At 38.1% G+C, this 12,078-nt stretch overlaps 2 protein-coding genes across 3 annotated transcripts in view; one reads left to right on the plus strand and one right to left on the minus strand.

Annotated features, from left to right (window-relative positions):
* Positions 1–12,078, plus strand: part of PLPPR5 (phospholipid phosphatase related 5) — a 203,121-nt gene that overhangs the window by 56,550 nt on the left and 134,493 nt on the right. The window lies entirely within an intron of this gene.
* Positions 1–12,078, minus strand: part of PLPPR4 (phospholipid phosphatase related 4) — a 30,647-nt gene that overhangs the window by 17,947 nt on the left and 622 nt on the right. The gene's annotated exons all lie outside the window — the stretch shown is intronic.

Consider the following 12,078-nt stretch of genomic DNA (forward strand, 5'->3'; position numbering starts at 1 on the left):
TTGTATAGAAGGGGAATGTTTATTGGCACCCTAAATGAAGCTGAGTGCTATGAACACTGAAAAAATAAGACTAAGCATCTAATAAGTTTGCTTCAATAAGTAGTTTATGTATACTTAATATATAAGTTAAAAGTTGGTCTTGTTGATCCTTATGGGTCCCTTTGAACTTGGGATACGCTCTGACTCTGTGATATGTGCATTGAAGTACTGTATTAGAATATATATATACGATGTGTAATGTAATAAATACACCAAACATGTAACGTTGAAATATATATAATATATAATGTGGATACATGTCATATAGCATGACATATGTTTACTTCAGTTATGTTGGAATAATTATATAAAATGTAACTAAATTGAGTTCTGCTTCCTACTCATTACAGGAAGATGTCTAATTCTTTAGCTGTATGAATGATTCCTTTATACTTCTCACTTCCTGCTGGATGCAGTTCCTATTGACTATACTGCAGACCTGCATGATTAGTTACCATGACTGTTTCTAGTCATTATACGGATGTACAGAGATAAAGGAGGACTTCCCTAAAGTCTTTGTGCTTCACAGTTTTTTTTTGTTTTGTTTTGTGGGACTGTACAGAGACTGTGCAATTATCTGTGATAATGTGACTCCTGTCACATTTCCCTGGTTTGTGGGGTCTTGTGCAGTGTCTCTCATTCTTCCTTGTACACTGAGACTGCAAAGCATTTGAATTCTTGCACACAGCAATTTCACTTCTGCACAGCATTTCACTGTTAAGGTATTTGCAATGTCTTTTATTATTACCTTTTTGAAAGTCACACCTAAATGGCTTGGCCAGAATCAGAGTCCCAGTGAGCTAAATGGCCAAAATGGGAAAAAAGGTCCAGTACCCTTCTGATGTCTCTTCACCTAGGCTTCCCAACAGGTTAATTTCCTATGGTAGAAATGCAGGGCACGAAGATGCATGGAACATCTTGCACTCAGAGTTTCATCTTCAGTCTGTAATTTTCCTTTACTCTGATATCAAGAAAAGGAAAGCCTCTCCTGAACAACAGGACCCTAACTTACCCATAAATCCATCTCTGCTCTGGTTATGGTATTCTTAGTCAAGCAACTGTTTGATGTGGTAATACTGAACAATCATAAGTAGGTGACATTTGAAGTGACATTTTATTGTGAATCACTGAAATACGAGATGCAGACACCTTTTTTTTTTTTTTTTTTTTTAAAGCTGCTGTATGTTAGCTGCAATCATATTGTCAATTACAAAAATTAAGGAATCGTGAAAATCCATTTCACTGTCTTACAGCTCCACTACAGGACTCCTATATTATTTCTGACTGTAATTAACCACTCTGCTCAAAGAAAGGAAATAACTCTAAGGGACTATGAATCCCTAACATAACTGCTTACAATACTAATGAATAGGCTACAGTCAGTTTGCTATATACAGTATGTCAAATCCCACAGGAAATTTTTCTTCCTATCTTCTTTAAAATATTAATATAGAATTCATTTTAAAAAAAGGCCAGAGAAAATTGAACATTTCTAAAATCTACAAAACAGTATAAGTGGCTATTTAATGTATGAATATTTATGGACTGTTCTCCTTAAGGCAGCAATAGTTCCATAATTACAGACTTCAGCTCCCAACACCTTGAAAATGCCAAATATAATTAAGATGTTATAATGTGTATTGTTTTAATTACAAAGTGGAATAGGAATTTTCCTATTCCTAAGTAGAAAAATAAACTCCCCATATATATACTCCATATATATACCCCTGCTTTCTTGATTGGCTAATGAAGTAAGATCCTTGTTTAGCTTGTAAATGAATAAATATTTCTGTAAATGTAGAGTTTGACCCAAATGGCCAAATTCCCTTCGGCATGTGAAGGAGTCAGGACTGTAATCAGCATAGTAATCAGCATTGCTGCTGAAAATAGTCTGATTTGAAGGTTTTTGGTTGTTGTTTTTTTCTTTTTTTAAGTAGTATTTCTCCTTTTCATCTTGTAATTTTTCAATAATTAAAAGGCTTTATTAAGCATTAATACTAATGCATTCCAAAGGCTTTGCTAGATGCAGTATGATGTTGATGGTTTCTTCTTCTTTACTCTAGGATGCACTTGGGTTCATTTTTATGTTTGCAAATATGTTCTTTCACATCTTGCTTTTCCTCTTCTTGATCTGTGTGTTCATATTACATCCCAGTGATTTATACGGTTTAGATTGTTCTCGCATTTTGTTACTGTTAAATTAGTTTCCACTTCTTTATCTGGCCACTAGCGGAGTTCTTTGCAGCCTTCGAGATATCCAATACCAACATATGTTCCAACTCCTTATCCTACATCTGTACTTCTATATGTTGCACTCTCTATAATGCAGGAATAAAGAGCTGGTATAATAGCAGACATCTTGCAAACGAGGCAGTAAAAGGCCAAGCCTTTGTGGAGAAATCCTCTTATTGGAGTGTATCATAGAATTATAGAATGCTCTGGGCTGAAAAGGACCATAATGTTCATGTAGTTTCAACCCCCTTGCCATGGGCAGGGTCACCAACGACTTTGCTGCCCAGAGCCACATCCAGCCTGGCCTTGAATGCCTCCAGGGATGGAACATCTGTCTCTGAATAGCATGAGGTTGTCCTTTGGGCAGCTCAGCATCTAGGGCATTCAGTTTTGCCTCTGACACACTCTCATTCTGAGGGAAACATTGAAGTGTCTGCTGTGGAGTTAAACATAAGATCTTTACTATTCCATGGATTCTCTACAAAGCTCTACGTTTCTAATTGAAGGAGATTTCTAATGCTCCCCTTGGAGAATTCCCAAATGATCAATACTTCACTGTAATCAGGTTCTCTCTGCAAGTATCATAGGCAAGTCAGTGGGAATTAGGTATTGATAGTGTCCGAAATAAGAGGATACAGAGAGGATCAAACAAAAAAAAAAGGTGCAAATAAGTATTACCCTCTACTCCCATCCCTATTTCTTTTCTACATTAAAAGAATATGCAATTGGATACAAACATTATTTAAATCTCTATGAAAATTAGTAGATTCTACAAATTTTCTTTCCCTAAAACTGCAAGCTTGTAGTTACACGTCTAATTTCCACTTTTGCCAGCACATAACTAGGCAAAGAGTCCATATGTATCTTCAAAAGAATATCTTCAAATTCATGAGCTTTTTTGAGAGTGTAACCAAGGAGTATCACACACTCAGATAGTTAAACATGCTCTCTGGGATGCAGCTTTGTGACCTTTTTTTTTGCCTTGCTTAAATGCATTATAGGTGTTATCTCTTTTCATGAACATCCAAATCCTGTCTTGTTGTATTAGAATATATTGGTGGCTACCAGCAGACACTCTGAATATAAGTTACAAACATGATTAGCATGGGCTATATTTCAGTCAAGCAAATTGGGAAAAAATGAGATGCCTCTTGTGTATTAATAGGTAAATACCGATGTTTCTGTGCAGTGTGATAACCAGAATGACTTAAGTGATTCTTTGCGAGACAAGATGCAAGCATAAAGGCTGTGGAATTTATTTGTTTTACTTGACTATGTATGACAGGCAGAAAAGACAGCAGCAGGATCTGAGGAACCAAGCCACAACTAACCAGAAGTGGAATAAAGACAGTATGGCTATCACACATGTCAGAATGCATTAAGGGGTACTTGGTAGGATACTTGAATATATTTGGAAATAACTTCTAGACTCAGGTGGCCAATGAATTCTTCATCCTTAGGTTGTTCTGCAACTCTTCCACAGCAGGCAAAGAATTCCTGAACACAACAGCAGCCTTTTGGTATTTCTCTTGTTTTCTGGTAATCAGGAAATCTATTTAAGCAAACAAGTAAACACACAGAGGATTGCCACAGAGATAGAACTAATGAATGCCACCAGTTTCTCATTAAATCAATAGCAGACAAGCACTTGGAAGAATGATGGTCTATTTAATAATTATGCTGTGTTTTCACTGCAAGGCTGTGGAATTGTGGGAGAGTCTATTAAACTGTATTATAAATGTCAGTCCCCATGACAAGGACTTCATGGTCTAAATGACAAGGCACAGTAGATGGATGAGACAAAAAGAGGGCTGTGGTGGGGTGGAGGAGGCAAGGTATGTCTATTCTTAGCTAGCTGCCAACAGTGATTGCGACTTTCAGCCTCTGTGGCTGTTGTCCTGTTGTACTTTGCTGAGAGCTTCTTGAGACAGAAGGACAGGTCTCTTTTATCCTGACAGGAATGAATACTGAGGTCATGACTAAGATGTCTAACTACCTTCCAGAAATATGACAAGCAGGAAAAATAGTATCAGGCGAAATGCTGCCATTTTCTCTTGATTTTTAGAACCCATGGGCTCCTTTGTAGGATCCCCAGTGTGGCTCCTGCTTAGCTTCATCAGTGCTCTACCTTTGCCCTTAGTCAGACTACTGTGCTGAGCTGGGGTTAAGACCAAGCAGAAGGACTTCTTAGAGATGGTACAGAACACAGGATGCATGTAGAACAAAGAACCTTCTAGCTTCAAAGTCAGATTTGTAGATTTTTTTGCTATGTTCTAAAATAATTCTTGTATACTCATGTTTGCAATATTAGACATTCAGGCTTTTCAGAAGCTCAGATTTCCATATATATAAAGGGTGTTTTATTTTTGTTTTTTTTTTGTCTAAGCTCCAGTTTCTTCTGTTTCTTGCACTTGATTTTGGATGCAGACTTCATCTAGTCCAAAGCTAGATGTAAGGAATTGCCTTTTCTCTGAAGAATTTTTACCTAACCATTGTCTATGTTTTGTGAAAACTAATTGCAGAGACATTTTGTGGTCTTTCTTCTCCCAGATTAACTCTATTGGATTTAATTTTGACTCACAGTTTAGAATACCAGGTGCCATTGAAATCTATTATCATTACCATTTTGGAAAATTAAATTATGTCTATTTCCAACATTGATTTTAGAGTTTAATTGAATTGTTCTGTGACTACCCAATAGAGTGTAGCTTTAGAAATACAGCAGATACCCTTGTGCAGCTCCTAAAATCGCTTCATCTTTTGCCAAATGTTGATAAAAACCTCTCAGCAAAGCGTAAGACCAAAAATAAAGCTGATGCATAAGTGATAAAATTTACATTTTCCCCCTTAAATTTAAAAGTCAAACTGATGTATAGTAATTCTAAAAGGACTTATTTCTTAAGCTAAAATAATTTTTAAAATATTTCAGCTTAAGTATATGAACTTAAATGTGAAACAAACTCTTAAACAGAAATTTTACATCACATGAAAAATACCATGAACACATTCATCTTCAGTGAGAGTTCAGAAATAGTTGATGATTTATTATTGCTTATGATTTTTGTTAATTATGATTATTTATTAGTTATAATCAATGGGTAACCACAATGAGATTTAAGATATTGCACACCTCTTGATTTTGAAACTTCTTTTATAGTGGCTACTGTGGAGTTATAGTAAAAACAAGAACAGCAACATTCTGAAAAGGTGGCTTTTTGCAGGTTGAAGCGCTACTAAGTTTCAGCTAGAAATTCACTCAAAAAAGAAAGAAGATCTAGCAGTTAAAGCTGCCAGTCCTTACATAATGTTACAATTTATTCTACTCTCCAAAATACACTGTTTCATAAATACACAGGTCACCCTGAAAGTGATGCTGCCTATTTATTCCCACTGCAACAGATACAAAGAGCACAATAACACTATTTGTTAGAGTGAATTCTCAGCTGCAAAGCACTATTTTTAAACGTAAGTAGTGCATTTTCACTAGTGGTGAAAAAGAGCCTGGGTGTTGTGCTCATAAAAATCTGCACCAGCACAGGTGACCCACTGTTTCACAGCAACTATGATGGCATCATTGCTAGGAAAATGTTGCTTACAAAGTCCATCTCTTAATGGATGGCCCAAGCAGAAGCAAGTCAGAAGGCACTAGATCCAGACTATCTGGTGGAGGTGATAGCACAGTCCAGCCAAGACTTGCAGTGTGCCCTGTGGTCCTGAAACTGGTATGGGTTCTGGTGTTCTTGTATCACAAGAGAAGGGTTGTCGTCTTCTCTGGCCTTCTCAGGAAGTTCAAGTCTTCAGCTTAGTCAGTGTTGTGATATAGCAGCCAGAGTTGATGGTTTATCTGGGTTCCAGGAAATCGATCCAGAAGGATCACCCCTTTCCTATCCCAAAAGACAGTGAAGATCATCTCACCGACTGAAGGCTGCATCTTGAACTTTTTCTTTGATGAGGAATTTGCATGGTGCCACTCCATGGACTGCTCTTTTGATTCAGCCTCATAGTGGTGACACAAGTGCCCCTCTACTTCCATCTGTTGTTGCACAACAACAAAATATGATGGAATGTTGGCAGAAAGGTTCAGCCTCTGCTGCCATGCCACCACCATCTGCCTTTGACATTGTGGGAAATCATAAAATAGGAGGCATTACTTTCAGAGCAGCTCTCATACAAAAATAAATAAATAAATAAATAGAATCTGTGGGTGTCAACCTTTCTCTAGGCTCACTCTCATGCTCTTTGGTAACTTAATTTTTAATTTTGGCTGTAGATTTTTAACAATTATAGAAGGAAATCACAGAAAGGGTCATAAATATTTTTGGAACATGTAATTGTTTGGAAAATGAATCTCCTTTGATTTCTAACATACTAAGTCTTCCTTTTACCACTGGGAATTAGATCCAGAGGATGATGAAGGACTGAAAAGAGAACTGAAAAGAGATTCTCTTTCACCATGAATGATTTAAACTCTGCACTGGCAAAGCAAGTAGCCAAACACAGAGGGAGACCTAACATGTGGCATTATTATTTTTTATCCTCAGGACAATATTAGCACAGCCCTGGCCCCTCCTTTATGCCACTTTTTTCTGCTCATCTGCTAAAAGCTAGTAGTATGCAAGCTGAACAGCTCTTCTGTAGATAAAGAAGTGCTGGGAGGATACAGCATTGACAGTTTAGTCAGTGAATGGCAGTTGCTTTGAGTAGCAGCTTCCTCAAATCTCAGACTGGCCCTTAGTATTTTGGGGATGCTGGTCTCTAATGCAATCTTATATGCAAATCTAATGTCTATCCTGTATGAGTCAGCAAGGTCGGCTCAAGGAGCAGGCTCTTAAGTGTATTTCTCTTCCCCATTCCCTCACACATTGTAGGCTCTTCTGAGAGAAAAAGCAATATACACGTAAAGCATTGTGCAGTATGGGGATAATTTCATTTTCTACGTTTGTGCGTGAGTTTTTCCCCCTAAGACTAATTCAAATATAGCAGAAAACCTACTTAGATAGAAATGGGCCTCCAAGTAACAGCAGTATAGTTTAATTCTTGCACTAGATACAAACATTTTGTTCTTAGGAAGGAAGATTTAATCCTAGAGCGCATTCTCCCTGTGCGCTTATTCTAATCACTGCACTTCCTCTGATTTTGTGTCTTGTACAATCACACCTATGCACAGCTTTGAAGTGAAAAAATACATAAGTTAAATGTGGTGGGTCATGCCTAGCTGAAAAGCTACATAAAACCCTCCAGATGTGACTGAGAGGTGGCATAGAGCTACCTACTGATGTGTACAAACATCTGACATTTCAAGCCTAGCTCTGCTGGTATGTATTAGAAGCAGAAGGAAAGGAAGTGTTTGGTGCTAAGACACAATGAATATTCCCTGCATGTATTTATTTCAGTGAAGGCTGATGACTTATGTTTTGCAGGCTGGATTCCTATGGTCATGGTCATGGTCCGTACTTGTGCTTTCTGCTCATGCCACTGTTAGAAAAAATCCATCCCCTCTGGAGACTGAGAAAACCTAAGTGATCACTCAGGACACTATGTCCTTTAGCATTCCCACATGTGAGACACACAGTAATGCACTAGTGCCACTGAAGTCAAAGGCAAAATTCATTGTGACTTAAGGGGTATAAACCAGGATTTTTTGAAGTGAGAGGGCATAGGTGAAGAGTCTTTTTATTTCACCAAGAATATATCCCTCCTGCCTCCAAATCATGGCTATTCTCTCAATTATAGAAACGATGTAGCTTTGGAAATTTTCCAAATTTGTATTAAAATGGGAGATGTTTATATTTAATCAATAAATGAACAGGACACCTGGGAAAATGTTGGAGTCCCCATTCCTGGAAGTATTCAAGAGAAGTGTAAACATGGCATGAAGAGATCTGGTTTGGTGATGGGACTTGGTAGGTTCAGGTTGGTGGTTGGACGTGATGGCCTTGAAAGTCTTTTATAACATAGGTGACTGTATGATTTTTTTCTGCAAGTGGATATACTTACAATGTACTCTGAACGTACTCTTTGCTAAAGAGAAACAATTTCAAAGAGTGGAACTTTTTCCAGGAAGTACTGATTTTCCATATCTCCCATAAGGGCAAACTTCTTAACGCATCCCACTAAGCCAAAGGGACTTTGAATTTTCATTGCAAGCTTTGACTTTTCCAGCTACACAAACAAAGCTCGGACAACCCATAGAGTCTATGGAACCCTAAAATGTCACAACTGTAATTAGGAATAAAACAGCCCGGGCTGCCTGGCAGTGCTCATTACCACATGCCTCAGGTAATTGAGATGCACAAGGCAATATAAAACTATTCAGCTCTCAGGATCAGAGATACTGCTAAGCAGAAGTCTTACCACCATTTTCAAATGCCTCTGAAGAATTATTATGGTACAATAGGGTAAATTGATGAGCTTTTATTTTATGAATCATGAAATTGAAAACGTTACTGAAAATGTGTTATGACTTATTTTATAAAGCTCATTTGTTTGCCTCTGATTTTTTTTGGAAGATGATCCATCCAAATTTTTTTGAAGCTCCATCTCTTCCTTTCAAATTTTTATTTCCTTTTCATTTCTAGCGTTTTGAAGCTCTAGTGTGATTCTCCTTTTGCATTTCTCTGGAAATGAGGAATAGCTCCAATGATAACATTGATTTTAAAAAGGGCATATTGGTTTTAAGTTATAAATCTGCTGTATTAAAATCTGCTAGTTTGATATTTTTAAAGTAGACTGAAATGAAAATTGGGCCCACAATAATTTTTTTTTTTTTTAAAGTTAACTGTCAATTGGACTGCTTACATTTTTTTCCAGTTATTAAAGTTGCTGCCATTAAACACTTTCATTTATTTGTTAGTCTCATACATGACATATTCATAAGGATCATAAGAGCAGGAAAACCTCAGTGTCAGAGTTGTATTTGCTGCTATTTCTAAATATCAAATCCTTCTGAAGCAGAAAATCTGTCTTTTACCTGTTCTTTACTCTCTCATGCCTGAAATACATCAGTTAATAGAAGGTTATTTTTCCTCTTTAATTGTATACTATCCTCTTTGGAATTTTCATTTCCTCTTTGTCCCAACATAATTCTTTCTCAACTTTTGTATAGTGTTTGAGAGAAAAATACAATGTATTTTAGAAACACATCATAACTTATTTTCTAAACAAGTTATTTTTTCTTTAGCCTAGATTTTCTAGGTCCTGATGCTATATGGGAGACAGAATACTCATTTTATTTTGTTTGTTTGTTTGAAGGTGCAAACTTAATTCTCTGTGCTTATTCACTGCAATTTGTAGTGAGGAGGGACTTTCTGATATGAACGGAACAGGCAAAATGGAAGTGAGTGGGTGGCAAAGGGGGAAAAAAAAGATAGCATTTAGAGGAGTGAGCTAAAAATCTCATTTCTCATCATCATATCAACTCCAATTCATAATATTAAAAGCCTTAAATTTGCGAAAGCATTAATCTAATTGGGTAAGTTTTGTTTTTATTTAGTTGGCCTTCATAGGATCATAGTAGAGACTAACCTGCTTACAAAGTAGATCTATATTACATAGCAATATCAATCAAATCCCTCTGTCAATTACACTTGGGAATTTCTAATGCCAGTGAAATTATATTTGATTTAATCCCTTTATAGAAGTATAACTCAGTCTTTTGTTCTCCTTGAGCCAGTCACAACAGAGGAATGTAAGCCATCCTTTTCTTTTTCTGATGCTGCTTGTGTGATGCTATCTGCCTGTGCTGCAAAGCTCCAGGAAGGTATTGCCATCAGTCTGATCAGAATTAGTGTGCATGTGGGTAAATTCAGGGTAAGTGTACGTAAGAAATACAAACTCTTTAAATACCACCTGCATTGCTGCCACCAGTTCACTTGAATGATTTGTGTACTTGTCTAAAGTGTGGGAAATTGATTCAAGTCTCTGCAATGGGAGAGGAACGATAGCTCAAATTTTCCTAATTGATGGATAGGCTCAGTTGGATGGCAGGTTTTTTTTCCCCTCCTAATTGTTGCTCTTATTTGTATTGCATACCTAAATGTTCATTGTCTCAAGAGGGAGCATGTCTGCAGTTCAAGCGAGTTAGAACTCGCTTCTCAGGGAGAAGGGCTCCTGTAGCTTCTAGGTTCTGTTCCTGTGAAGGAATCGCGTAGAAGTCCTAGCAGTTCATTAGTAGCCCACTCTTAACCATGAACTCTGACTCCCTCCCAGAGCAGTGGGGCACTGAAGAGGCTTTGCAGCACTGATCTCCCCCGCTTTTGACTTCTAACTGTAGGTGACCTGTTGAAGATTTTTAGAACATATCAGAATGGAGAACTCACCTGCTTCTTGTGGGAACAGTACAAAGAGCTCAGTCTAACTTCTGCACTTCTTGCAGGATCATTTGCATTATTCCTTGTAATAGCTACAGGGAGCTTCTAGGGAAACTGCAAGTATGGCGTTAATATTATAAAAGGCAACTCTTGTGAGCAACAGGGACACATTTTGTAATTCACACTCTGTAATTCATCTTGTCTTGCTGCAGGCCAAAGCACAGCCTACCAAACAGTGTGGTTCTGTTGTGTCTTCCAGAATCTCTACATTGTGCCTATATTGTATCACAGTTATTCCCAAGATGAGGTCTAGTAATTTCTCATCCTTTTGGATTCCCCAAGCAACAAGGATGGCACAGAGTTAGGATGCCCCTGACTTTGTAGGAACTTTTCCAATTTTCAATTCTCCCTCCTATACAAAGCTAATGTAAGTTGTATGACACAGCAACCTCCTTTCATCAAAGAGTATTTCTTGAGCAGGCCTAGTACTGCATAGGGTATGCAGGATGCTTCCATATGAGGAGCCTGTGCAAAGCTTTCCAGTGGGTGCTTTTTACTTTGGGTTAGCTCCCGGTCACTTCCAGGTGCTAGGGAAGGAAGGGGATAGAGATGCCTGTGTTATTTGAAACTCCTGGTATTTATCTTTTTTTACCTTCCAGAGAACCTCCAAAGCCCTTCAAATGTACCTTAAAGTAATTCTTTCTCTATATTTCCTCCATTTTTTTTTTAATTTTATATTTTATTGTTTTTATATTTCATACATTATGCACTGTGCATTTGTTCATATCTTTATTTAACCTACCAGTTATAATTAATTCTTATACCATATTTTACCATTAGATTCTTTACCATCTTGCCCTGGGATTTTACATGACGCCTCACCATTCCTCAGTTGCCTTCCTGTTAATGAGGTCATCTGAAACACTGTGCACAATCCATAAACCATTTCCACTCTCTAAGCTTAGCCCGTGCATACCTGCGATCTTTTAGCAGCACCTTCCCGGCTGTACCTCCCCAGGCAGCGTAATGCCTGCAAGCGATGCACGGAGCAGACAGTGCCTCTGCAACTGCACCTGCTACCAGCTGAGCAGCCATAGCAGGTTTTGCTCTTTAAGATGTGCACAGAACCTCATTCCATTCTAGCACATGCATTTTTAGCTCTGTTAGAGATAGCACGTAATCCAGGGTCGGCAGAAGGACACCACTGATCATCATTTTACGAACATTTCCATTTTCCTGAGCATTCCTTTCCGAATGTGATTTTTATTCCGCCAAAGAAACGCAAGCTGCGTTCGCCTAGAGGCTCTTCTCGAAACATGTCTTCCTCTCGAGAGGTCCCTGGGTACACGGCACCATTTGCTTAAGTAGCCTTTTCGCGTCCCAGCAACTCTGAGAAATAATTCCCTCTAAAAAACGCAGCTCTTTGCGATGGGCTTCGCCGCTGATTGCGGGAAAGGCAAAGCGCGGCGTAAGGGTGCCGCACCCCACGTTGCGGGGA

This window comes from Meleagris gallopavo, chromosome 10 (assembly GCF_905368555.1).
Source record: "Meleagris gallopavo chromosome 10, MGAL_WU_HG_1.1, whole genome shotgun sequence".
Classification (NCBI taxonomy): Eukaryota; Metazoa; Chordata; class Aves; order Galliformes; family Phasianidae; genus Meleagris; species Meleagris gallopavo.